The following is a 5,480-nucleotide window of genomic DNA, read 5'->3' as shown; positions in this document are numbered from 1 at the left end:
GACGACCTTCCGGATGAAGCCGGGGCTGCGAGGGAAGCCTGGGTCCCAGGTGCCAGAAGGAAGCAGGTACCAGCAACTGGGAAAAGGAAGACCTACTCTTGCACGAATTTCATGCATCGGGCCTCTAGTTGATTGATAATTGTCTTAACTGATTGTGTTAAAGAACAAAATTCAAGCAAGTAAATTTTAAGATCTAATTAACTTTGTCAAGCAATTCATGAATCAGCAGCATCTCACTCAGCAAGTATAAGGGACCTCTGAGGGTTGAAGGGTTGTACAAAATGGAAGATGGCGGAAAGATGGTGAGACAAGACAGTGAAAAGAGTGGATTATTCAGGCAATGCCATCTTTCCGTAGGAGAAGCAAGGGGGTTTATAAGGAAGATTACTTCACTAGTATTGAGCAGGAAATTCTAGACTGATTGGTTTAAAATTCCACTTCTGGGAGAGGCTGAAACTTTGGGGGAGCTTAGCAAAAGTGACTCCATTTTGGGTCTAGTGTTTCTTTCTAACTATTGGTAATTGATCTTGGGCACAGCAAAATGACCTCCCTTATCTGGGAATGTGGACAGTCCATGCACAGGAATGGGAGGAAAGGCTCAGTATTTGGCCCAGATGTGGATGGAATGGGGCCGTGGTGGTGAAAGCAAGGGACATTCTATTTGGAATGCTTCTGTTCTTTTAAGAAAACCAAAAGAATGAGGATGAGAAAGGTATAGGTTAGAAGAAATAAGAGAAGGTATGAAAACAAGTTATCTAGAAGAGTGCACATGTTATCCGGAAGGGTTGTCTAGAGAGGGTGAATGTTCCAGGGAAATGTGTAGTTGACAGACAGAAGAAACGGCCCACGGGGGGTTGAGGTGATGCATTTAGAGTAATCCCAGTTGGCATGCTGGAATGTTTTTCTGCAGCTATGGTATGCTGAGTGGGTTTAGGTTGGGAGCTGAGAGTTATGCAAGGGAGTAATTACAATGACTGATCATGGCATTCAAGCCAGGTAAAGGGAATATTGAGAAATGATGTGGGGTCAAAAGGACTATGAGAAGGAGTTACCTGCAAAGATTGGAGACAGAGTGAGACTGAGATTATGGCTAGGATGTGGTGTGACAAAGTCTAGAGCAGGTCCATGGGAGCTGAGCAGCTGTTAAGGGAAAGGGCATGAATTTTGGAGGACGGGTCAAGGAACCATGAGACCTGTCTATTGGGAAGACCATCCACTTGCATGTTGAAATAAGGAGTTGCTTCAGAGAATGGCAGTGAGCCCTCAGATAAAAATCTTCAAAATATGAGGGGGAAGAACCCAGGGGCCCATAATGACTGCATTATAAGAGATGTAGAATAAGGTATTGTCTGATGACTAAACATGGGAGGAAGAGAACAGAGGAGGGGAGAAGTGGACTGGAAGTGGCCAAAAGGAGAAAACATCCACTCCCTGCAACCCCTAACCCCCCACCCATCCTCTTCCGGGCCCAGGGGCGGCAGAGGGCCTTTGACCAGCCACACTAGGGAGACCTGCAGGGAACAGTGTCCTCCTGCAGAGCAGGGTTTCTGTGATAGCAGGGAGGTGAAGGAAGGGAGCATTTAGAGATGAGAGAGAAGAGAAGGAATTTGCTTAGGGCAACCAAGTTTAGCAATACCAAACATCAAAACATAATGTCCAAGTTGGGCTGACAACTACAAAATTATCTATAATCATTGGGATTTCTGAGCCCAAGTATGCTTGATATCTCAACCTGTAACAAAATCACAACTTTATTTTCAAAGTATGTCATGTTGAACATAATAGTCTATAGGGATATCTACAGACCTGCTGATAAAGACCTGTGAGCTCTGGCAGAGGATGGTGATCCAGAATCATCTCTGAGGTGGGACCAAAGGAAACGATAGGGGGGAGACTAGCAGTGAGACACCTCTCAAGTTCTTGGTGGGGGTGCAGTGATGAGCCCACCAATAAAGGACACAGCAAAAGAAGACAAGAAGACATGAATACCTCAGTTACACACAAGTTAAATTTGAGATGCCTTCAGACTAACTAGTTGGAATGTCCAGAAGCCACTGCAAAGAGGAATCTAGAACTCAGGGGAGCAGTGAGGCTTGAAAGAGAGATTTCGGAGTTGAGTTGTCAAGTAGGTATGTGGAAGCTGAAGCAGGTGAGTGGGTGAAACTTCTCAGGAAGAATGCACAGAGGAGCCTCCTCAGTCTTGGGCCCCAGAGCTGATGCAATAGCAGCTCACCTGGCAGTGGCCAGCCCATGCTGGTAGCTACTGAAATGGGGGAGGCCACGCTGAGCTATAGTGGATCCTGAGGCAAACGACGCAATACTGATGCTGTCCATAGTGTTAAATTGGCATCTCTCAAAAATTCCACCCAGAGCCTCAGAATGTGACTTTATAGGGAAATAGGGTTTCGCAGATGCGATTAAAAGTTGAAATCATAGTGGATTAGGGTGGCCCTCAGACCAACAACTGGTGTCCTTATAAGAGGCGAGACACAGAGAAACACAAGGCAGAAGGCCATGTGAAGATGGAGGCGGGGATGGAATGATGCAGCTTTGAGGCAAGGAACATCCAAGATGGCAGCAGTCACCAGAAGCGAGCAGAGAGGCATGAGGTTTCTCTGGCCTCCAAAACTGGGAGACGAGATATTTCTGTAGTTTTTAGACACCAGGTTTATGGCACTTTGTTACAGCAAACAAATCACTATTTTAAAATTCTGATATTTTATTATGTACTGCTTGGCATTATTATTTTTAATATTGCATCAAAACACTTGTCTTGATTACTGAGTGTTTTGACGCCCCCTTAAATTTTGCAGCTGCAGCTAGTGTCTCAATTGCTTCTCCCTAATCCAGGTCCAGGGGCATGTTTTAATTACTTTCATTGAGGTGCTCCCAGACAAGCTTCTGCTCAGTCTATTTGCAAAGACATGTAGGTATATTCAAAGAACAAACAGCAAAAGCAAGCAAGCAAGCATGGTCTCAAAATAAATGAGTTGATCTATTCACTGAGGGATGACTTCATGTTCTCCCTCACTGCAGAAACAGGGCTCATTTCTGGGAAAGGACACACAGATACTGGCAAGCCATGTTTCAAAACAGTAGGCACACGCTGGTCATTCCGTCTGCTTCCCTTGAGAAAGAAAAATCATCACATGGTTTCAGCAGCCGTGGCCCCGTGTAAGGCTTTTTATGAATATGTTGCATTCACTTTGAGAAAATATCTAAAGGGGAAATCTTTTCAAGTTGATTATGAGTGTGGGAGAATTGGATATAGAGTAAGCGGGATGTTTGGAACATGGCCCCAAGTCTCTCACACTCCTCTCACGGGGAGATGAGGGAGAGGGGGTTCCTGCGGGCATGCTCCGTGACTATGGGCAGCCTCATGACTCCTTCAGCTAATAGATGGGTGGACCAAATAGTAAGGTTGGGTATAAAAGGAAAGGCAGCATGGGCTTATGCACTGGAACACTCTAGCTTGGAGCCCGGAGCTGCCTCGGAAAGTCTACCTAGCCTGAGATCAGTAGCTGTTCAGAAGCCAAGCCACATAAAGAAGCCGAGTGCAAGAGCTCCTGTCAGCCACCCTGCTCTTGACCAGCCCAGCCCAAGGGACGGAGACCTGAGATCTCAAGGAGGAGAGATTAACCATCCCTGACCCACAGAATCTGTGAACGCAATAAAAGAGTTGTTTCAAGATGCTAACGTTGGGTCAATTTATTATGTAGCAGTAGTAACTGCAATAAACCAGGAGGGTCAACGATCTACCAATGTGTCCTAGCCGATTTGGCACGGTGGATAGAGAGCATCAGTCTGTGGACCACAGGGTCCCAGGTTCGATTCCAGTCAAGGGTACATGCCTTGGTTGCAGGCTCCTTCCCGGCTAGGCCCTGGTCGGGGCTCCTGCAGGAAGCAACAAATCAATGTGTTTCTCTCACATTGATGTTTCTCTCTCTTTCCCTCTCTCTTCCACTCTCCCTAAAAATCAATGGAAAAATATTCTCCGGTGAGGATTAACGAAAACATTAAATAAATAAAAAGATCTATCAATGTGAATGAATAGATTAATTATTCAAAAACAGTCCAATCATTTGATATTCCAATCAAATATTCCATGCAGAATGGAAGTTTACAATAATTTGGAATAAAAGTTTTTCCAAATAATCTGAAGTAATCTTTGCACGTGTGTGTTTTCTACTATAGCGTTAGCACTGGATAGTATGGCTCAGTTGGTTGGCTTTGTCCCATACTCAGAAAGGTTGCTGGTTCAATTCCTGCTCAGGATTGCAGGCTTGCTCCCCAGTAGGGGGCATGCAAGAGGCAGCCAATTGATGTAGCATCGATGTTTCTCTCTTTACCCTTTCCCTTCCTCTCTCCTTAAAAATCATTCTTTAAAAAATGATTTATTATAGCTCCAGAGCAATAAAATATATAAAGCCTTGCTAATGCTTTGTTCAAATTGCATAATTGTGAGAGCCTCTATTGTTGTAAGACATAAGGGTTACAATTAGCAAATATAGCCCTTTGAGCCTCCATTTTAAATTTTACCTCATGAATGCAGGTGTTGTTAGAAAAATGCATTTTCAAGCTTTCCTGGAAGAGAATTGATTAGTACAACTTTTCTGGTGATGACATGATTTCTTATTAGTATGTTTAGCAGTTCTAGCAGTTCTAGCATTAAAATGTCAACATGATTGCTGACTTCTTAAAGACTAACAAAATCATGATTTTTGTTTATATTTTAGAACCACAAAAGTAAAACTAACCCCCACAATGCTTTCTGTCCTTAAAACGCTGTATATGGTAATAATAATAAAATCCTATAATTAGACAAAATGCTATTTGGATTAAGCAAGCTTTGTGTTTTACCATTCCAGGATCCAGGTTCCCGGTTCCCAACTTTACAGTAAAGTATAAAATATATATTTTTTTACTTCTTTTTTTCTTCCTTTGTTATTTTTTCCTAGATGGTTCATGCATGGTTTGCCTCCTGGGTCACTGTCTGCAAGAATCTGAGAAGCTATAGGAATATGCAGGACAGACTCAAGGCCCAGCTTTCTCTTCAATGTTGGGGAAAGGGCTGTGCATTATGGGGCAGAGCCCTATGCTCCCCCTGCACCACCTGGGAGCCCCAGGGAGAGAGAACTTCCGGGGTATCCATATTGCAGTAAGGTAGCTATATATATAAAAGCCCAGCAACCAGAATAGCGGAACGACCAGAACTACCAGAATGACCAGAACGACTGGTGGCCATGATGCACACTGTGGCAGCCAACCAACCTGATCCAGCCCCGATCGCCCCCGCCCCACCTCCTGCCAACTCGGCCCTGATTGGCCCCCAACACCCGGGTAGGGGGTGGGGCTTACCGGCCAACTGCCCACAGCCCCTCCTCCCCTGCTGGCCTGGTCTGATGGGCGCCCATCGGGGCAGGCCTGCCAGACCCCACCCATGCACAAATTCGTGCACCAGGCCTCTAGTAAAATATAAA

The 5,480-nt window shown here is 44.8% G+C and overlaps 1 non-coding gene across 1 annotated transcript; it reads right to left on the bottom strand.

Moving 5' to 3' along the window:
- Positions 1–4,956: 4,956 nt before the first annotated feature.
- On the bottom strand, positions 4,957–5,157 carry LOC132232119 (small nucleolar RNA SNORA73 family). The gene has a single exon (XR_009452269.1). It is a non-coding gene; the product is annotated as a small nucleolar RNA SNORA73 family (small nucleolar RNA).
- Between the last annotated feature and the right edge of the window lie 323 nt (positions 5,158–5,480).

Source organism: Myotis daubentonii, chromosome 3 (assembly GCF_963259705.1).
Source record: "Myotis daubentonii chromosome 3, mMyoDau2.1, whole genome shotgun sequence".
Classification (NCBI taxonomy): domain Eukaryota; kingdom Metazoa; phylum Chordata; class Mammalia; order Chiroptera; family Vespertilionidae; genus Myotis; species Myotis daubentonii.
This window is presented reverse-complemented; position numbering and strand designations above follow the sequence as displayed.